Below are 23346 nucleotides of genomic sequence, written 5' to 3'. Positions count from 1 at the left end.
ATAATTGACCATATTGTTCAAAGGATTGCATCAATTTAGGTAGAGTCTGTTGGTTGCCCTAGATAGATCAAAATGCCATCTGCGTAACAGGTCAATTTATGCTCTGTCCCTTTAATAGTAATTCCCCTGATATCTTCATTTTGTCTGATGTATTGAGCTAATGGTTCCAGATAGAATGCGAAGAGTAGCGGTGACCATGCACCACCCTGTCTCATGCCCCTTTCTAGGGTAAAACTATTAGATAAATATCCATTGATTTTAATCCTGGCAGTCATATAGTGCCTGTATATTTTTAATAATTGTGTCAAGTAGACCAAATCTATGTAAAACTCTATAAAGAAAATTCCAATTAACCAAATCAAATGCCTTTTCAGCATCCACGCTTATCACTATTGCTTCAATTTCATTTTTTGTATATGATCCATAATGTGAAATGTCCTTCATATATTGTGTTTGACGTTGTTGTATGAAATCTGTCTGATCATTATGTATCAGTGTGGGTTGAAACTCTTCTAATTGTTTGGCCATGATAGTGGTAAGTATTCTATAATCCACATTAAGAACAGATATTGGTCTAAATGACCCACATTCCATTGTATCCTTGCTTTCTTTCGGTATAGCTGAGATTATCGCCTCCTTCCAGCTGGGTGGCATTTGTGCCTTTCTCAGGGCCTATTTCAGTGTGGGGAGTAAAACAGGGATTAACTCACTTCTAAACTCTTTATACCACTCTGCCGTATATCCATCTGATCCTGGTGACTTGCTTAATTTAAACCTACTAATTGCAGTTTTTAGTTCAGCTTCAGTTATGTCAGCAGTCATCTTTCTATTTTGTTCTTTGCTTAAAGTGGGGAACTCTAAAGAATTCAGGAGGTGTCAATTTGGGTTATGCTTCCCCCTAGAACTTTGGAATATAGAGTTTTGTAAAACATTTCAAAAGCTTCATGAATTTCACTTAGCTTATTTTTTTATCACTTTTGTTCTTGGATCCCTAATTCTATGAATTGTATTTTCTGCTATCTTTTTTTTTTCAGTTTCCATGCCAGTATTTTCATATATTTAGATCCACTTTCACAGTGTCTCTGTTTCAGAAACATTAAATTTTTTCTAATTTCCTGTGCAGCCAAACTATTAATTTCATTCCTAATTTTTTTTAGTTTCCTCTAGTATATCCTGTGCCAAACTCAATTTGTATTTTTTTCTAGTTCCTTCAGCTTATTTTGTAATTCCTCTAATGTTTTATTCTTTATTTTTTTTCTTATATGAAGATATTGCTATAATTTTCCCTCTTAAGACAACCTTCAGAGTATCCCATAGAATGGGAGGTGAAACCTCTCCATTATCATTGAATTCTAAGTAAAGGCCAATTTCTTTTTAATTTGTTCCTTAAAATAGGGATCATTGAGTAGACTTGCATTTAGTTTCCAAATAGTATTCTTTGGTTGTAGGTCAAAATCAACAGATAAATAGATGAGTGCATGGTCACTTACATCTATTGTCCCAATTCCACAGGTGACTATTTTGTCTCTATCTTTTCCAAATGTTATGAAATAGTTTATTCTTGTATATACGGAATGGGGGGCAGAATAATAAGTGTAATCCCTTCTGTTGGGGAAAAGGTCCCTCCATATATCAATTAGACCAACATCCTCAAAAAGAGTGTTAACTTTCTTATGTAAGGACTTTGTTTCATAAGTTTTTCTATTGGAAGAGTCTAACTTTGGTTGGAATTGTAAATTTAAGTCTCCCCCACAAATCAAGAGACCTTCTGTTTCCGTTACCATAATATTAGTAATTTTCTGGAAGAAACTAATATCTCTTCCTGGGAGTGTGTATATATTCAATAAAGTAACTGGATTTCCATCTATATTCACCCTTACCAGAATATATCTGCCCTCCTTATCTCCCATTTTGAATACTTTTTCAAAACTTAGCTTGCTTGAGATGAGAATAGCAACTCCTCTTCTATGTCCTGATTTATACGAGGAGAAAAACAAATTATTGAAGCCCGTTCTCTTTAATTTTTGCTCATTATCACTTAAGTGAGTTTCCTGTAAATATACTACATGGGCTTGTTCTTTTTTCATTTTTGATAGAAATTTACTGTGGTTGACTGGATTCAACAGCCCATTGACATTAAAAGAAATGAATTTTACTTTGTCCTTAGCCATGTGTATTTATCTGTTAGTATATCATTGAAGTTTGCAGAATATAACTTAATCGATCTACTCCCTGAACAAATAAGAGCCAAGAAATGTGAATAATTTAAAAAAAAAGTAATGAAGGTGTGATTCCAAGGCTGGGGTCTCTAGATGACCCTGGGTTGAGCTAGAAGAAACATCTAACCATGGGGGATTGCCCCTCCTACCTGTGAGTTGAGGGTACCTATAAAAGTAAGTAAAAAAAATCTATATCCATTACACAGAAATAATTTCCCTGTGTATTCCTCCCATGGTATATATTCTCATTTAGGTGGGGACAAAGAATGAATGAATGAATTTTTAAAAAATTGAGTAACATAAAATCCACATTATAATACGTATTTCTCGATATGGGTATATCACTGTCTATTTTCGTTTCCGTTTAGTTTCTCGGCACTTTTAAAGTTAGCCAAACCTTATGGCTCTTCTGGAGGAGGTGAGGGCTGCCCTCGGAGAACTGACGGTCTCTTCCTAATATCCTTCTCTTGTCCTCCTCCCGTCTCCTGCTTTCTCGGTTCTCTTACTATTTCCCAAGCCGATCGGGATAACTGCTCAGCCAGACTTTCCCTTGGTTTGACCACTAATGGACAGTCCTCTGTTGTTCCTGTCTGTAGTCGCCTCTTCCACCACCTGATATTGCTGTATCCCTTCTTGGTAAAATACCATCAGTTTAGCAGGGTACGGGGTTTGAAATTTAATCTTTTCTTGCTTTAATATTCGTTTTGCTTTGGAATATTCCTTCCGTTTCTGTAGAACCGCCGGGGGTAATCATGATCGAAGTATATTAACTTCCCATTCCAAAACAACCTCTCCTTACCCCAGGCCCTTCGTAGAATCTCCGCTTTGCTCTCGAATCGAAGGAACTTAAGTACTATTGAGCGTGGTTTACTTTTTCCATCTCCGGGAGGCTGCGGGATGAGCGAACGATGTGTCCTCTCAATTTCAATCTCCATAGTCAGGGGAATCTCCAGTGCTTCTCGCAGCAGCTTGTCTACAAACTCCATCATCGACAATCCCTCCGCTCCTTCGGGAACATTATAAATCCTGATATTTTTCTGTCACGATCTTTTCCTGGTCAAGCAATTTACTTTCCTGTTGGTTTAATATTTTTATCGTCTTACTTAGTATCTGTTCCACGTTTTGCATGCAATCTTCCACCTTCTCAGTTCGATTCTCTGCCACCGCTATTTTCTGATTGACATTGGTGAGCTCTTGAAGCATCTTCAATTACTCCAAAAGACTGAGGTTTGGTAAAATACTGAAAGGCTTTGATTCGCTGTGCAACATATATACATGGTTTACCACAGCTCTGACTTGATATCATTGAGTTGCTGTTTTATATCTTTTTGGACTTCCCTTATCTCTTCCAGAATCTTTATCATATTTGCTGCTTCGCCTGAACGAGGCCCCGCGTCAGCTTCGCCGCCACACGCACGTGCAGGAGAGCCGCGCGCTGCCCCTCTCTCTTCCACAGGCTCCGCTGTGGTGCTTTTCTTATCCCCCTTATCAGTTCAGATGTTTTCGAAAGATCTTATACTTGTTGGATTAACGGGCCAAAATATGCGTTTTTCCGGAGGAGCTGTTGATTTAAGCTGCCATTCTGGACAATGACGTCACTGGACCCGCCCCCCCCCCCCCATTTAGTTATCTCAATTTTCTTACTCATCATTTATCACTGGGGTAAGTCATCTCCTTATACATTTTCATGTCAGCATTATTCCTGAGCATCTTCTAGCCATATCTCAGTCATTTTAGATTAGTATTTTGAGTAGAAACACCATCACTGCTATTGATACCCTTCCTGTTTAAGGTCTAAGTCACAATCAAACACAGTTTAACTGCCTGTTGATGTTTAATTTAAGGAAAGCTTCTTACTCAAGAACTTGTTCCTTTACTTGGGTTCAGAATGTCATCCAAAAATCCATTTACAACAGTCAAGCAAATCAATTCCACAGATGGTTTAAAGCATCTGTTAAAAAACATTGACACTTGGCTCAAATCTCATTTCAATGCAATTTAGTTCATATTTCAATAAGCAAAATTACACAGAGAGCTGATATGTTGTAAAAAATTGTTATGTGGTTGCCTTGCCAGATAAGGATGAAGATTGTCTGGATTTCAGAGCATCTGATTCCCATTTTAAAAGATAACTTTCTACCTTGGATGAAATGTAAGATAAGAAGCGTCACTTATCAACATTTATCCTGCAACTAAAGATACTGTCATGAATTGTTACTGACAGTAATGTTCACAGAGAAGATCTCAGTCACAAATAAAATTTACTGTGCCAGTTTTTGTGAGGACATACTGACAGTTCACACAGATCAGTTGGCATTTATTTTCAAAAATGCATAGGCTTTGCGATTCCCCTGCAACAGTGGCAGTCCCAACTTTAATGGATGCTCTTTCTGATTGTGATGTCTTGCCTACAGTCTGACACCAGAGTTCTCATTGGAGATCCAGATGTGGATCGCAAAATTATAGCAATTTTGTAATAAATCTAGTCAAGAAGAAAAGAAAAGCTTACAAAAAGTTCAGAGAGTTAAGTAATGTTAGAGATCTAATAGAGTATAAGGCTAACAGGATGGAGCTTAAAAAGGAAATTAGGAGAGCCAGAAGGGGCCATGAGAAGGCCTTGGTGGGCAGGATTAAGGAAAACCCCAAGGCATTCTACAAGTATGTGAAGAGCAAGAGGATAAGACGTAAAAGAATAGGACCTATCAAGTATGACAATGGGAAAGTGTGTATGGAACTGGAAGAAATAGCAGAAGTACTTAATGAATACTTTACTTCAGTATTCACTATGGAAAAGGATCTTGGTGATTGTAGTGATGACTTGAAGCAGACTGAAAAGCTTGAGAATATAGACATGAAGAAAGAGGATGTGCTGGAGCTTTTGGAAAGCATCAAGTTGGATAAGTCACTGGGACCAGATGAGATGTACCCCAGGCTACTGTGGGAGGCGAGGGGGAAGATTGCTGAGTCTCTGGCTATGATCTTTGAATCATCAATGGGGATGGGAGAAGTTCCAGAGAATTGGAGGGTTGTGGATGTTGTTCCTTTATTCAAGAAAAGGAGTAGAGATAGCCCAGGAAATTATAGACCAGTGAGTCTTACCTCAGTGGTTGGTAAGTTGTTGGAGAAGATCCTGAGAGGCAGGATTTATGAACATTTGCAGAGGTATAATATGATTAGGAATAGTCAGCATGGCTTTGTCAAGGGCAGGTTGTGCCTTATGAGCCTGATTGAATTTTTTGAGGATGTGACTAAATACGTTGATGTAGGAAGAGCAGCAGATGTAGTGTAAATGGATTTCAGCAAGGCATTTGATGTTACCCCATCCAAGGCTTATTGAGAAAGTAAGGAGGCATGGGTCCAAGGGGATGTTGCTTTGTGGATCCAGAACTGGCTTGCCCACAGAAGGCAAAGAGTGGTTGTAGATGGGTCATATTCTGCATGGAGGTTGGTGACCAGTGGTGTGCCTCAGGGATCTGTTCTGGGACCCTTACTGTTCGTGATTTTTATAAATGAGTTGGATGAGGAAGTGGTGGGATGGGTTAGTAAGTTTGCTGATGACACAAAGGTTGGAGGTGCTGTGGATAGCGTGGAGGGCTGTCAGAGGTTACAGCGGGACATTGATAGTATGCAAAACTGGGCTGAGAAGTGGCAGATGTAGTTCAACCCAGATAAGTGTGAAGTGGTTCATTTTGGTAGGTCAAATATGATGGCAGAATATAATATTAATGGTAAGACTCTTGGCAGAGTGGAGGATCAGAGGGATCTTGGGGGTCCGAGTCCATAGGACACTCAAAGCTGCTGCGCAGGTTGACTCTGTGGTTAAGAAGGCATACAGTGTATTGGCCTTCATTAATCGTGGAATTAAATTTAGGAGCCGAGAGGTAATGCTGCAGCTATATAGGACTCTGGTCAGACCCCACTTGGAGTACTGTGCTCAATTCTGGTTGCCTCACTACAGGAAGGATGTGGGAGCCATAGAAAGGGTGCAGAGGAGATTTACAAGGATGTTGCCTGGATTGGGGAGCATGCCTTATGAGAACAGGTTGAGTGAACTCGGCCTTTTCCCCTTGGAGCGACGGAGGATGAGAGGTGACCTGACAGAGGTGTACAAGATGATGAGAGGCATTGATCGTGTGGATGGTCAGATGCTTTTTCTCAGGGCTGAAATGGTTGCCACCAGAGGACACAGGTTAATGGTTCTGGGGAGTAGGTACAAAGGAGATGTCAGGGGTAAGTTTTTTACGCAGAGTGGTGAGTGCGTGGAATGGGCTGCCGGCAACAGTGGTGGAGGCGGAAACTATAGGATCTTTTAAGAGACTTTTGGATAGGTACATGGAGCTTAGAAAAATAGAGGGCTATATGGAAGTCTAGTAATTTCTAAGGTAGGGACATGTTCGGCACAACTTTGTGGGCCGAAGGGCCTATATTGTTCTGTAAGTTTTCTCTGTTTCTATGTTTCAAATCCCCAGCACTCCATTCTGTTTTGACTTTGGTGCCACAGTATGCCAAAAGACAAACAAATTATTGGATGATTTATATAATTTATTGTTTAAGCGAAGTTCCCTTTGAAAAAAGAAGGCCATTCTCAAGCTGGAGAGGGTGCAAGAGAGAAATTTATTGTAAGGGGGTTTCGACTTTTATGTTACCGCGGATACTAATTAAAATGGCGACTTTGTTATGTTAATCTGGGGAATGCGGCTTTGTTGTGTTAAACGCTGAGAAAGTTTGCGCTAGCAGTTTGTTTTTGCTTTAGAGTGTGATAAGAGAGTGCTATTAACCAATTGGGATAGTTGTTATGGTTTTGGTGTATTTGAAGATACTGTATGTGTGGGGTTTTGGGGGCAGAAGGCGGGAGAGCAAGACAGAGGATGGACCAGGTGCTGTGAGTCTGCTAATGGGGTCGGACCCCGAGCGGGACGTTCGGCGAGGAGACAGAGCCGGACTCGTGTGGAGCGTCTGGTCGACCACTGTTGTTGGTCCCAGGCGGCCGGTTGAGGTGGTCCGAGGGGGTCGCAGAGTGAAGAAGAAGGTCCTTGTGCTCCAACGGTTTTTGTGCACGAAGAGATTGAACTTTGATAAGAGTGGCGCCTTTTATTTTCCTTTTATATTTTATTCTCTTTTAATTATATAGTTCCAGTAATATCTATAAACTGTAAATCATTTAATTGCATCTGGTGTATTGTCTGTTATTTGGGCGGGGTCGGGTACCTCACACAGCATCCAGACAAACGAATTACCCAGTTTGCCGGGACCGAGGCTGTTTCCCTAGACGACAGCGAGCCGAGCGACCCTGAGGGTGGCCAGGGGGGGCTACATTATAATTTACTATTTAGTGATACAGTGCGGAGTAGTTTCTTCAGTCAATTTGAGCCACACCACCCCAGCCAACCCCTACATATCCAATTAACCTTAACCCAATCGCAGGACAGTTTACATTGACCGATTAACCCTGACCAAATCGCAGGACAATTTACATTGACCAATTAAACTACCCGGTAAATCTTTGGACTGTGGGAGGAAACCGAACCATCCCATAGGGAGGATGTCCAGACTCCTTACAGAATGGGGCTGGAATTGAACTCTGAACCCTGAACTCCTGAATCGGAGCAAGAGGCCGAGAGAGAAGGAGTAAGGAATCTTGGAGAGAAAACATTTTTTTTTACACTGCTCGGGAAAAGAGACTAGACTGCGCAGGTGCGTGACGTAGAGCGCCAAAGGTTTAAAAAAAGACCACCATATACAGCGGGCGGCGGAGCGAGAGGGAGCGGAGTGGGATGACTTTAGCTCAACAGGCTTCGGCGTGAACAGGCAGAGGCGAGGGTAGGTTCTGGTACGTTTTGTTTTGTTCGTTTAGAGTAGAGAGAATGCCAGGCAGGATGTTGGAATGCTCCTCTTGCAGGATGTGGGAAGTCAGGGAGACCTCCGGTGTCCCTGACAACGACACCTGCAAGAAGTGCATCCAGCTGCAGCTCCTAATAAACCGCGTTAGGGAACTGGAGCAGGAGCTGGATGTTCTCCGCATCATTCGGGAGAATGAAGTGTTTATAGATAGTAGCTTCAGGGAGGTAGTTACGCCAAAGGAGCAGAGCACAGGTAATTGGGTTACCGTCAGGCGAGGGAAGGGGAAAGGGCAGGCAGAGCAGGGTTCCCCTGTGGCCATTCCCCTCAACAAGTATACCGATTTGGATACTGTTGAGGGGGATGACTTACTTGGGACAAACTGCGGCAGCCGGATCTCTGGCACTGAGTCTGGTTCTGCAATGCAGAAGGGAGGGTGGAAGAAGAGGAGAGCGGTAGTGATGGGAGACTCGATAGTTAGAGGTACAGAAAGGAGGTTCTGTGGTCGTGACAGAGACTCCTGGATGGTCTGTTGCCTCCCGGGTGCCAGGGTCAGGGATGTCTCTGATCGCGTGCACAGCATTCTGAAGTGGGAGGGTGATCAGCCAGATGTCATGGTACACATCGGTACCACTGACGTAGGAAGAAAGAGTGAGGAGGTCCTGAAGAGTGAATATAGAAGCTTGGTAGAAAGTTAAATAGCAGGACCTCGAGGGTGGTAATCTCAGGATTGCTACCTGTGCCACATGCCAGTGAGGGTAAGAATAGCATGCTCTGGAGGATGAACACATGGCTGGGGAACTGGTGTAGGGGGCAGGGTTTCAGATTTCAGGATCATTGGGACCTCTCCTGGGGCAGGTGGGACCTGTACACTAGAGACGGGTTACACCTGAACTACAAGGGGACCAATATCCTTTCAGGGAGGTTTGTTATTGCTATTGGGGAGACTTTAAACTAGATTTGCAGGGGGATGGGAACCAGAGTACCAGAGCAGATAGTGGAGCGGGGGTGAAAATAAATGATGTTAAAAGTTCATGCAAAGTCACAAATAGAAGGGTTGTGTGTAGTGGTAATAATCTCCTGAGGTGTGCCTATTACAAGGGATGCTGGTAGACTATGGCAGGGTTTAAATGAGATCATTGTGCACAAAGAAAATGCTGGGAATATAAATAACTGTGGCGCTTCTCTTCCTGACGAACTTAACGTATTCTACGCAAGATTCGAACAGAAGAGGAGCGTCCTGCTCCCTCCGGATGAACCGGACCTGGTGGCATCGAGATTCACCGAGGAGAACGTTAGAAGGGCCTTCCTGAAGATAAATCCAAGGAAGGCGACAGGCCCAGATGGCATCCCGGGACGGGTTCTCCAGGCCTGTGCAAGTGAGTTAGCTGGAGTGTTTGCTGACATCTTCAACTGCTCCTTGCTTCAGTCTAAGATCCCCTCGTGTTTTAAGAAGGCAACAATAATCCCGGTGCTGAAGAGCAAGGTGGCATGCCTGAATGACTATCGACCTGTGGCTCTGACATCAATTGCTATGAAGTGCTTCGAGCAATTGGTTATGGCACACATCAACCACAGCCTACCGGTCAACCTCGATGCTTTGCAATTCGCCTACTGGAGCAACAGGTCAACGGCAGATGCCATCTCTCTGGCCCTACATTCCTCCTTAGAACACCTGGAGAATAAAGACACGTATGTAAGGCTTCTTTTCATTGACTGCAGCTCTGCCTTTAATACCATTATTCCAAATAAACTGATTCCTAAGCTCCGGAACCTGGGCCTTAGCACTCAGACCTGCAGCTGGATCTTCAACTTCCTCACAGACAGGACCCAGGCTGTAAAAATAGGGGACAAGCTTTCCTCTACAATCACTCTGAGCACCGGTGCCCCACAAGGCTGTGTACTCAGCTCCCTGCTGTACTCACTGTAAACCCATGATTGTGTAGCCAAGTTTCCATCGAACTCAATATATAAGTTTGCTGATGACACCACAATTGTAGGCCATATCTCGGGTAATGATGAGTTTGAGTACAGAGAGGAAATTAAGAACCTGGTGGCATGGTGTGAAGACAATAACCTATCCCCCAACGTCAGCAAGACGAAGGAATTGGTTGTTGACTTCAGAAGGAGTAGCGGACTGCACAACCCCGTTTACATCGGTGGTGCTCAAGTGGAACAGGTCAAAAGCTTTAAGTTCCTCGGGGTCAATATCACAAATGACTTGACTTGGTCCAACCAAGCAGAGTCCACTACCAAGAAGGCCCACCAGTGCCTTTACTTCCTGAGAAAACTAAAGAAATTTGGCCTGTTCCCTAAAACCTTCACTAATTGTTATAGATGCACCATAGAAAGCATTCTTCTAGGGTGCATCACAACCTGGTATGGAAGTTGCCCTGTCCAAGACCGGAAGAAGCTGCAGAAGATAGTGAACACAGCCCAGCACATCACACAAACCAATCTTCCGTCCTTGGACTCACTTTACACCGCACGCTGTTGGAGCAGTGCTGCCAGGATAATCAAGGACACGACCCACCCAGACAATGCACTTTTTGTCCTTCTTCCCTCCGGGAGAAGGCTCAGGAGCTTGAAGACTTGTACGGCCAGATTTGGGAACAGCTTCTTTCCAACTGTGATAAGACTGCTGAATGGATCCTGACCCGGATCTGGGCCGTACCCTCCAAATATCTGGACCTGCCTCTCAGTTTTTTTGCACTACCTTACTTTCCCTTTACTATTTTCTGTTTATGATTTATAATTTAAATTTTTAATATTTACTATCGATTTGTACTCCAGGGAGCGCAAAGTGCAGAATCAAATATCACTGTGATGATTGTACGCTCTAGTATCAATTGTTTGGCGACAATAAAGTACGTATAAAGTAAAAGTATTTCAATGCAAGGAGTATTGTGGGGAAGGCTGACAAGCTGAGGGCATGGATTGACAGATGGAATTACGACATTATAGCCATTAGTGAAACTTGGCTGCGGGAGGGGCAGGACTGGCAGCTTAATGTTCCAGGGTTCCGATGTTTCAGACGTGATAGAGGCAGAGGAATGAAAGGTGGGTGGGGGTGGCATTGCTAGTCAGGGAAAATGTTACAGCAATGCTCAGGCAGGATAGATTAGAGGGCTTGTCTACCGAGGCCATATGGGTGGAGCTGAGAAACAGGAAAGGTATGACCACATTAATGGGGTTGTATTATAGACCACCCAATAGTCAGTGAGAATTGGAGGAGCAAATCTGCAGCGAGATAGCAGACAACTGCAGGAAACATAAAGTTGTGATAGTAGGGGATTTTAATTTTCCACATATTGATTGGGATTCTCAAACTGTTAAAGGTCTAGATGGGTTAGAGTTTGGAAAATGTGTTCAGGAAAGTTTTCTAAATCAATATATAGAAGTACCAGCTAGAGAAGATGCAATATTAAATCTCCTATTAGGAAACGAGTTAGGACAGTTGATGGAACTGTGTGTAGGAGAACACTTTGGTTCCAGTGATAATAACACCATTAATTTCAAGCTGGTCACGGATAAAAATAATCTGGTCCTGGGGTTGAGGTTCTAAACTGGAAAAAGGCCAAATTTGAAGAAATGAGAAAGGATCTAAAAAGCGTTGATTGGGACAGGTTGTTCTCTGGCAAGGATGTGATTGGTAAGTGGGAGGCCTTCAAAGGAGAAATTTTGAGAGTGCAGAGTTTGTATGTTCCTGTCAGGATTAAAGTCAAAAGTGAATGAGAATAAGGAACCTTTGTTCTCAAGGGATATTGGAACTCTGATAAAGAAGAAGAGAGAGATGTATGACATGTATAGGAAACAGGGAGTAAATAAGGTGCTTGAGGAGTATAAAAAGTCCAAAAAAATACTTAAGAAAGAAATTAGGAGGGCTAAAAGAAGACACGAAGTTGATTTGGCAGTCAGGGTGAAGGATAATCCAAAGAGCTTTTACAGGTATATTAAGAGCAAAAGGATTGTAAGGGATAAAATTGGTTCTCTTGAAGATCAGAGTGGTCCGCTATGTATGGAACCAAAAGAAGTGGGGGAGATCTTAAATGGGTTTTTTGCATCTGTATTTACTAAGGAATCTGGCATGGAGTGAATGGAAATAAGGTGAACAAGTAGTGAGGTCATGGAACCTATACAGATTGAGAAGGGTGGAGGAGATGCTTGCTATCCTGAAGCAAATCAGAGTAGATAAATCCCCAGGACCTGACAGGGTATTCCCTCGGACCTTGAAGAAGACTTGTGTTGAAATTGCAGGGGCCCTGGCAGATATATTAAAAATGGCTGTATCTACAGGTGAGGTGCCGGAGGTTTGGAGGATAGCTCATGTTGTTCCGTTATCTAAAAAAAGGCTCTAAAAGTAATCCCGGAAATTATAGGCTGGTAGGTTTGACGCCGGTAGTTGGTAAATTAATGGAGGGAGTACTGAGAGATAGGATCTACAAGTATTTGGATAGACAGGGACTTATTAGGGAGAGTCAACATGGCTCTGTGCGTGGTAGGTCATGTTAAACCAATCTATGAGAGTTTTTCGAGGTAGTTACAAGGAAAGTGGATGAAGGGAAGGCAGTGGATTTTGCCTACATGGTAAGGCCTTTGACAAAGTCCCGCATGGGAGGTTAGTTAGGAAGATTCAGTCGCTAAGAATACATGGAGAGGAAGTAAATTGGATTAGACATTGGCTCAATGGAAGAAGCCAGAGAGTGGTAGTGGAGGATTGCTTCTCTGAGTGGAGGCCTGTGACTAGTGATGTGCCACAGGGATCAGTGCTGGGTCCATTGTTATTTGTCATCTATATCAATGATCTGGATGATAATGTGGTAAATTGGATCAGCAAATTTGCAGATGATACAGAACCTAGAGGTGTAGTGGGCACTGAGGAAGGTTTTCAAAGCTTGCAGAGGGATTTGGACCAGCTGGAAAAATGGGCTGAAAAATGGCAGATGGAGTTTAATACAGACAAGTGTGAGATATTGCACTTTGGAAGGACAAACCAAGGTAGAACATACAAGGTAAATTGGTAGGGCACAAAGGAGTGCAGTAGAACAGAGGGATCTGGGAATACAGATACAAAATTCCCTAAAAGTGGCGTCACAGGTAGATAGGGTCGTAAAGAGAGCTTTTGGTACATTGGCCTTTATAAATCAAGGTATTGAGTATAAGAGTAGGAATGGTATGGTGAGGTTGTATAAGGCATTGGTGAGGCCGAATTTGGAGTATTGTGGACAGTTTTGGTCACCAAATTACAGAAAGGATATTAATAAGTTTGAAAGAGTGCAGAGAAGGTTTACAAGGATGTTGCCAGGACTTGAGAAACTCAGTTACAGAGAAAGGTTGAATAGGTTAGGACTTTATTCCCTGGAGCGTAGAAGAATGAGGGGAGATTTGATAGAGGTATATAAAATTATGATGGGTATAGATAGAGTGAATGCAAGCAGGCTTTTCCACTGAGGCTAGGGGAGAAAAAAACCAGAGGACATGGGTTAAGGGTGAAGGGGGAAAAGTTTAAAGGGAACATTGGGGGGCTTCTTCACACAGAGAGTGGTGGGAGTGTGGATTGAGCTGCCAGACGAGGTGGTAAATGTGGGCTCACTTCTAACATTTTTATTGTAATTTATATTTTATTGAATTTCATCATCAAATATTTCCATAAGGTGTATTTCAGATACTGTACATATATATCATATAATCATATTTGTCACAAATCTCCACATAATATTTATCTGAGATATACACTTATAGAAAGGAGAGGAAAGAAAGAACAATCGAAAGAAGAAAACTATGTACATAGTAGGGAGTGATTTTTTTTTACAACATATTCATTGACTTGTGAGAATAAAATCAGGCCCATGAGGTGTTAAATAGTTAAACCATTTTTCCCAGTATGAATAAAATTGTTCCAAAATACGATTAACAAATGCTGTTATCTTCTCCATTTTGTAAATGTCTATTGTAATTTCCATCCATACATTTAAAGTGGGGGTCTCTTGTGATAACCATTTCCTGGGAAGGGTCTTTTTACCAGCCACCATAGTCATAGTCATACTTTATTGATCCCGAGGGAAATTGGTTTTCGTTACAGTTGCACCATAAATAATTAAATAGTAATAAAACCATAAATAATTAAATAGTAATATGTAAATTATGCCAGGAAATAAGTCCAGGACCAGCCTATTGGCTCAGGGTGTCTGACCCTTCGAGGGAGGAGTTGTAAAGTTTGATGGTCACAGGCGGGAATGACTTCCTATGACACTCAGTGTTGCATCTCGGTGGAATGAGTCTCTGGCTGAATGTACTCCTGTGCCCAGCCAGTCCATTATGTAGTGGATGGGAGACATTGACCAAGATGGCATGCAACTTGGACAGCATCCTCTTTTCAGACACCACCGTCAGAGAGTCTAGTTCCATCCCCACAACATCACTGGCCTTACGAATGAGCTTGTTGATTCTGTTGATGTCTGCTACCCTCAGACTGCTGCCCCAGCACACAACAGCAAACATGATTGCACTGGCCACCACAGACTGGTAGAACATCCTCAGCATCATCCGACAGATGTTAAAGGACCTCAGTCTCTTCAGGAAATAGAGACGGCTCTGACCCTTTTTGTAGACAGCCTCAGTGTTCTTTGACCAGTCCAGTTTATTGTCAATTCGTATCCCCAGGTATTTGTAATCCTCCACCATGTCCACACTGACCCCTTGGATGGAAACAGGGGTCACCGATGCCTTAGCCCTCCTCAGGTCTACCACCAGCTCCTTAGTCTTTTTCACGTTAAGCTGCAAATAATTCTGCTCACACCATGTGACAAAGTTTCCTACCGTAGCCCTGTACTCAGCCTCATCTCCATTGCTGATGCATCCAACTATGGCAGAGTCATCAGAAAACTTCTGAAGGTGACAAGACTTTGTGCAGTAGTTGAAGTCCGAGGTGCAAATGGTGAAGAGAAAGGGAGACAAGACAGTCCCCTGTGGAGCACCAGTGCTGCTGATCACTCTGTCAGACACACAGTGTTGCAAGCACACGTACTGTGGTCTGCCAGTCAGATAATCAAGAATCCATGACACCAGGAAAGCATCCACCTGCATCGCTGTCAGCTTCTCCCCCAGCAGAGCAGGGCGGATGGTGTTGAACGCACTGGAGAAGTCAAAAAACATGACCCTCAGAGTGCTCGCTGGCTTGTCCAGGTGGGCGTAGACACGGTTCAGCAGGTAGACGGTGGCATCCTCAACTCCTAGTCAGGGCTGGTAGGTGAACTGAAGTAGATCTAAGTGTAGCCTAACAATAGGCCGGAGCAGCTCCAGAACAAGTCTCTCCAGGGTCTTCATGATGTGGGAGGTCAATGCCACCGGTCTGTAGTCATTGAGGCCGCTGGGGCGTGGCGTCTTCGGCATAGGGATGAGGCACAGGAACCCTCCGGAGACTCAGGCTCAGGTTGAAGACATGGCAAAGTACTCCACATAGTTGAGGGGCACAGGCTTTGAGTACCCTGGTACTGACACCATCCGGGTCTGCAGCCTTGCTTGGGTTGAGACATTTCAGCTGTCTTCTCACCTGTTCAGCTGTGAAGCCCACCGTGGTGATTTTGTGTGGGGAAGGGGTATAGTCATGTGAGCAGGGTGGGGGACTGTGAGGAGGGGTAGGAGGGGAGAGTGGGATATGTGTTGGTTGGGAGCCGACAACAGATGAATCATGTGGGGGATGGGCAGGGGTCACAATGTCAAATCTGTTAAAGAACAGGTTGAGTTCGTTGGCTCTGTCCGCACTGCCTTCAGCTCCTCTGTTGCCAGTTTGCTGGAACCCAGTGATGGTCCTCATCCCACTCCAGACCTCTCTCATGTTGTTCTGCTGAAGTTTCCACTCAAGCTTCCTCCTATATCTGTCTTTAGCCTCCCTGATCCTGGCTTTCAGGTCTCTCTGTATTGCCCTCAGCTCCTCCCTATTTCCATCTCTAAATGCCCTCTTTAGCGTTCAGGCGTACATTCAGGAGTTTGGCATTTTTAGCACCAGAAGTACATTCATTAAATATTTATCTCTTTTCAACCATTCTTGAGGTATATACCCAAAATATATGTTCTTACTCTCTAAGGGTATTTCACATTTAAAGATATCTTGTCGGGCATTATGTATCCCACTCCAATAGTCTTTGATAATGGGGCATTCCCAGAAAATATGATAATGGTTTGCATTTTGATTTCTCCAGCAAACAGGGGGGTTACGAATTTCTCCAGCAAACAGGGGGGTTACGATCATAATAGGATTTCTGAGAGGGTGTAATAAAATATCTTATCAAGTCTTTCCACCCGAATTCCCTCCATTTCTGTGAACTGGTACACTTCTATTGATACCTCCATATTATTGTCCAGTCTTCCTCAGATATTATTATCCCTCCTTCCTTCTCCCATTTTGTTTTAATGTATTCACTTTTAACATCTAAGAAAAACTTGGACAGGTACATGGATGAGAGGTGTATGGAGGGATAGAGTCCAGGTGCAGGTCAGTGGACTAGGCAGAAAAATGGTTCAGCACAGCCAGTAAGGGCCAAAAGGCCTGGTCTGTGCTGTAATGTTCTATGGTTCTAATGCTCCAACCTGTAATAGTGTTGCACTAATCACGAAGCTATTCTGGTGCTCTACAAGAATGCTGCCTAAAATAGACAGCCTAAATTATAGGGAGAGGTTTTCCTCGTTGGATTATTCCTTGCAGAATAGGAGAATTAGAACTTCATTAGAACATAAGAAATAGGAGCAGGAGTAGGCCACCTGGCCTATCAAGCCTGCTGTGCCATCCAATAAGACATGGCTGATCTGACCATGGACTCATCTCCACCTACTTGCCTTTTCCTCATAACCCTTAATTCCCCTACTATGCAATAATCTGTCCAATCTTGTCTAAACTGAGGTAGCCTCCACTGCTTCATTGGACGGAGAATTCCACAGATTCACCACTCTCTGGGAAAAGCAGTCCCTCCGCATCTCTGTCCTAAATCCACTCCCTTGAACCTTGAGGCTATGTCCCCTAGTCCAGGGGTCCCCAAACTCTTTTGCACCGTGGACTGGTTTAATATTGACAATATTCTTGTGGACTGGCCCACGGGGGTGTGGGTGTTAATCACGACCGGAATATAGGTGATAAGTCAACTATAAGTCACTTATAAGTGGCTATTCAACTCAATTTTGTTTCTAAAAGGGTTTATCTAACGAATTTAATATTAAACACACAGCGCATATTTTCCTCGCGTGATTATAGTGATAAGTCAATTATAAGTCAATAGTGTCATAACATTTTAAGTAATGTTTGGATATTAAACACACAGCGCGTATTTTCCTCATATGAACATGTAAAATCATTGCAACACACCAATATCGGTGAATCAGTGGGAGCCCTGGGCTTGTTTCCCACAACAAGACGGTGCCATCGAGGGATGATGGGAGACAGCGATACTCGAAGCGGGTTCCTTATGTCCAGTCTATTCCGCTTGGCAGAGATATGATGTTGGAAATGGAAGCAACACTTTCAGTGCTTTTCTGAATATCTCAGGATATTCAGCCTTGACTTTGATCCAGAATACTGGCAGAGATGTTATGTCAAACATACTTTTCAGCCCACCGTCATTTGCAAGCTGGAGGAATTGATCTTCTTCCCATGCTGACACGGATGACACATGGGTAATGAGCTTGCATGCGTTCAAGTTCAACAGTGGGCGTGACAGAGAATGAGGAAAGGTGCAGCTGAGTCATACAGGGTTACCAGACTGGCTTTCCAATTCCAGAAATCTGGCTTTTTTCCATATTGGTTGGCATCAGAAAATTCATTTGGCTTTTGGGCTTTTTCCTGGCTTTTTTACATGCTAAAATTATCTGCATGAAAATTACATACCATCCTTTTTCTTAAACATTTTCCTTTAAGAAAAATGTTTTTTGGTCAGTTACATTTGGCAATATTTCTGCCACCAAGAGTCTTGGCAAGAAGACGCCAACCGGCAAGTCAGCAACACAGTCACGTCACCAAATCACATTGTTTCCTCGCGGCCTGGTACCGGTCCGCGGCCCAGTGGTTGGGGACCACTGCCCTAGTCCTAATCTCACCTACCAGTGGAAACAACTTTCCTGCCTGTATCTTATCCATCCCTTTCATAATTTTATATGTTTCTATAAGATTTCCTCTTATTCTGAATTCCAGCGAGTATAGTCCCAGCTGACTCAATCTCTCCTCGTGGCCTAACCCCTCACCTCTGGAATCAACCTGGTGAACCTCCTCTGCACCACCTCCAAAGCCAGTATATCTTTTCTTAAGTAAGGAGACCAGAAATGCACGCAGTACTCCGGGTGCGGCCTCACCAGTGCCCTGTACCTCCCTGCTCTTAAATTCAATCCCTCTAGCAATGAAGGCCAACATTCCATTTGCCTTCTTGATAGCCTATTGCATTTGAAAGCCAACCTTTTGTGATTCATAGAAGTTTATAAACCTGAGGTATATATATAAGATCATTGTCTTTCCCCTAGGGCCGAGAAGTCCAAAACTAGAGGGCACAGATCCAAAATAATAGGGGAGAGAATTAAGAGTGACCTGAGAGAGTAGTGAATACTTGGTAAGAACTGCCAAAGGAAGTGGTTGAGGTGGGTACAACTGCAATGTTTAAGAGGCATTTTGGTAAGTATTGTGCATTGAGGGAAAGGGTTTGCAAGGTTGTGGGCCATTTGTGGTCAGCTGGGCCTACCAGGGATGATGTTGTGGTTGCCATGGACCAGTTAGGCCAAAGGGCCAGTTTCTGTGCTGTATCATTCTATGTCTCTACGGCTCTGTCTCAGTCTATTTGATGATGATGGTGTCACCTGGCTGTCTCGAAGGACAATAGATAGTGGCACTGGGGTGACCTCTCCAGGTCACAAGTCTGCGTAGAAGGTGTGGAGATCCTGGGATGCCCAGTTGTCCAGATCCCCCTCTCGGCCTCACCGGTGTAGTCCAAAGGAAAACAAACCAATACCTTTGGCACCAGCTTGGTTGCAGGAGCTGCTGGGAGGATGTTCAATGATGTCCAGCTGCCTTAGGGGCTCCACTCCGGATTTTCTGTCTGTGTTTACTCCCGTAGCCTTTGTCACTCCCGAGTAGGGTTGCCAACTGTCCCGTATTAGCCAGGACATCCTGTATATTGGGCTAAATTGGTTTGTCCCATACGGGACCGCCCTTGTCCCGTATTTCCCCCCGCTAAGGTAGAGAGTTCCTGTGAAACCTTTCATGCTGAAATGGTGTAAAGTGAAGAAGCAATTACCATTAATTTATATGGGAAAAATTTGAGCGTTCCCAGACCCAAAAAATAACCTACCAAATCATTCCAAATAACACACAAAACCTAAAATAACACTAACATTTCATAAAAGCAGGACTGATATGATAAATACATAGCCTATATAAAGTAGAAATAATGTAAGTACAGTGTAGTTTCACTGAACAGAATCACCAAAACCGATTTGTAGAAAAAAAATCAACACGTACACGCAGGCGCACACAGGTGCCCGCGCAAGGCTTCATGGTCATGGTAGTGTTTCTCAGGGTAAACACAAGTGTCCCGTATTTGACTGCTACTTTTGTCCCTTATTTGGGAGTGAGAAAGTTGACAACCCTGCTCCCGAGGCTGCCCACCAGACAGTGGGGCGATTTACCCAGAGCTGGGGATCTGCTTCACAAGCACCAGGGTGTGTCCACGCACCAGTGGGCCTGCATGTTACATGTGCAGGAGCCAGACCTTCTCCCCATCCTCTGCAGTTCAGCCTGAGTCGGGAAGGAGTTCAGTTTCCATGTGTCGCCAGCGAGGAGTCCCTACATGAGGCCTGATGTTGGAGAGGTTGTGTGCTGGCAGGAAGAGATTTACATTCAGCTCTCCTTTTCCCAAGACTGCTAGCCAGTGGTGGAAGCTGAAAGCAAGAGCGACAAGCACTACCACTCTAGATGCATCACAACAACCACTTGACACACAAATGGTTCCATTTATTTGAAACAATAAAAATAAACAGCGTTTCACATTTCTTGTCCATACTGTACATGCCTGTACCAATGACGAGGATATGTGTTGGATCATTTGAATACTGCACATCCCTGTACCAATGACGAGGAAATGTGTTAGATTCTCCCCTTCCCGAAATGATAAAGGAATCCTCATAACCACAGAACTTTGTTACATTTTTTGGATGAAGCACACCAGTGCTTGAAACTCAGAACGACGACAAGTATTCTGTTTGTTAGTGATGTGCTGAGCAGCTGTTCTTCTGGCCAATTACTTCTGAACCATCGTTGTAAAACATGCTGTGGTTATTCCTGCCAATTATGTGAAACACCTTTGAGTTCCTTCCACATTTCTCTTAAGGGAAAACATGACTGCATCATATGTAACTTCTATCAGATAAATTTAATTCTGCCCTGATTTCCCAGCAGACATTAGTTAGGCAGGTATTCATATCATAGAATCATAGGAACATGCAACACAAAAATGGGCCTTTTCAACCACCTTGTGCATGCCTCCCTATGCTAATCCCATTTGCCAGCAGTAGGACCATATCCTTTAATGCCTTTCCTGTCCAACTACCTATCCAAATACCTCTTAAACGTTTTACTTGCATCTGCCTCCAATCCCTCCTCTACAGCTCATTCCAGATATTCTCAACCATCTGTGTGGAAAATTTACCTATTAGATATCCTTTAAGTTCCTTTCCTTTCACCTTAAACATATCCTCTGTAGTTCCAGACAGCGCTGTTGTTGTTCAGTCGTTAAGTCGAGACTGACTCTTCGTAACCTCATGGACTCCTGCACACCAAGCCTTCTTGTCGGAAACTGCCTCTCTGAGATCCCCCAAGGTCACTGGCATTGTCTGAGTAATATTATCTATCCATCGTAGCCTCTGTCGTCCTCTCCTTCTTTTACCTTCTGTTTTGCTTAACATGAGAGTCTCCTCCAAGGAATCCTGTCTTCTCATGATGTGGCCAAAATATTTGAGCTTTTGTCTCATAATCAAGTCTCCTAGTGAGCAGTCTGTCTGTATTTCTTCAAGTATTGACTTGTTGGGTCTTCTTGCTGTCCAACGAACTCTTAACATTTTCCTTCAGCATCCAAGTTCAAAGATGTCAATTCTTCTGTATTCAGTCCAGCTCTCACAGCCATATATCACAACTGGAAATACCATAGACTTGACTATACGGGGCTTTATAGACAACATTATGTCTCCGCTCTTCAGTATTTTATCTAAATTTGCCATTGCTGCTCTCCCCAGCAGTAAGTGTCATTTAATTTCGTGGCTGCAATTAACATCTATAGAAATCTTTGAACCAAGGAAGACAAAATCTGTCACTGCTTTCACTTTATTACCACGGAGTTAATAGGGCTGGTTGACATAATCTTGGTTTTCTTAATATTGAGCAACAAGCCAGCTTTTGCACTTTCTTCTTTCACTTTGTTTAGAAGCTTCCTCGGATCCTCCTCACTTTCAGCCATTGGAGTAGTATCATCTGAGGTCGTTATATTTCAACCGGCAATTTTGTTTCCAACATTTGAGTCCTCTAGACCAGCATTCCTCATGATGTGTTCAGCATGTGTCCAGACAGTGCTACCTGAGAAAAAAAAATCTGATCTGACTACCTATCCTACCTATGCCCCTTACAGTTTGATAAACCTCTGTAATGTCATCCTCTAGTCTCCAGTATTCCAGTGGAGGCCGAACTAACCTTTCCTTATAACTACAGCATCCATTTCAGCCAAGCATTTGGTGAACCTCCTCTGCACTTTCTCCATTGCAATCACATCCTTTCTGTAGTGTGGTGACCAGACCTGTCCTCAGCAGTTTTCACAACTATAACATGACATCCCAACTCTTATACTCACTGTGTGAGCCTAACCAAGAACACTAAGCATACTAAATGCCTTTTGTCACTATTCTATCCACTCATAGGGAACTAGTGGGGTTTCATTTTCTTTCTCTTGAACTTCTTGTAACAGCTACTGCCATTCTACAGTATCGTTGAAAATAACACTGATATTTTCATTTATTTATTTATGTAGATGAACAGTGCAGAACACTGCCCAGCAACCCACCTGCTTAATGCTAGCCTAATCACAGGACAGATTACAATGACCAATTAGCTTACTAACCGGTACATTTTTGAACTTTGGGAGGAAACTGGATCATCTGGAGAAAACCCACACAGTCACGGGGAGAACATAAAAACTCCTTACTGACAGTGCCCAAATTGAACTTTGAACTCTGATGCCCTGAGCTGTAATGGTTGCACTAACCACTAAGCTATCAGGCATCCTGGGAAATATTCATTACCTTGGAAGTCTTGGAGTAGAAGATATCCCTGGCCTTGAACTTGCACCATTCCGAAAGGATCTTTCTAACAAGGAGGTCACAGTTGAAAGGGTTTCCCTGACAGAGACACTGACAGTTTTTAAAAATTCATTTATGGGATGTGGGTGTCACCAGCTAAGCCAGTGTTTATTGCCCATCCCCATTGCCCTTGAGAAGATGGTGATGAGCAGCCTTCTTGAACCACTGCAGTCCCTGAGGTGTAGGTACATCACAGTGCTGTTAGGGAGGGAATTCCATGATCTTGACCCAGCAACAATGAAGGAGCGGCGATATGTTTCCAAGTCAGGATACTGAGTGACTTGGAGGGGGATTTCCAAGTGGTGGTGTTCCCAGGTATCTGCTGTTCTCGTCCTTCTAGATGGTAGTGGTTGTGGGTCTGGAAGGTGCTGCCTTAGGAACTTTGGTGTGTTGTTGCAGTGCATCTTGTAGATAGAACACACTGCTGCAATTGTTCGTTGATGGTGGAGGGATTGGGTGCTTGTGGAAGGGGTACCAATCAAGTGGGCTGCCTTGTACTGGATGGTGTCAATTTTCTTGAGTGTTGATGGAGCTGCACTCATCCAGGCGAGTGACGAGTATTCCATTACACTCCTGACCTGAGCCTTGTAGATGGTGGACAGGCTTTGGGGAGTCACACACCGCAGGATTCCTAGCCTTTGTCCTGCTCTGGTAGCCACAGTGTTTATGTGGCTAGACAAGTTCAATTTCCTGTCAACAGTAACCTCTAGGATGTTGATAGGGGATTCAGTGACGGTGATGCCACTGAATGTCAAGGGACGACAGTTAGAGCCTCTCTTATTGGAGATGGTCATTGCCTGGTCAATGTCCTCCTGCCAAGAGATTTGTCACTGCAGCCATCGTGAAGAAGCAGCTTGTGCAGATTTTGAGCTGGAAAGAGGTGTTAGATCAGTTTCCCATCAACATAAGGGTC

Source organism: Mobula birostris, chromosome 3, assembly GCF_030028105.1.
Source record: "Mobula birostris isolate sMobBir1 chromosome 3, sMobBir1.hap1, whole genome shotgun sequence".
Lineage (NCBI taxonomy): Eukaryota > Metazoa > Chordata > Chondrichthyes > Myliobatiformes > Myliobatidae > Mobula > Mobula birostris.
The sequence above is the reverse complement of the archived record's forward strand: the minus strand, read 5'-3'. Positions refer to the sequence as shown.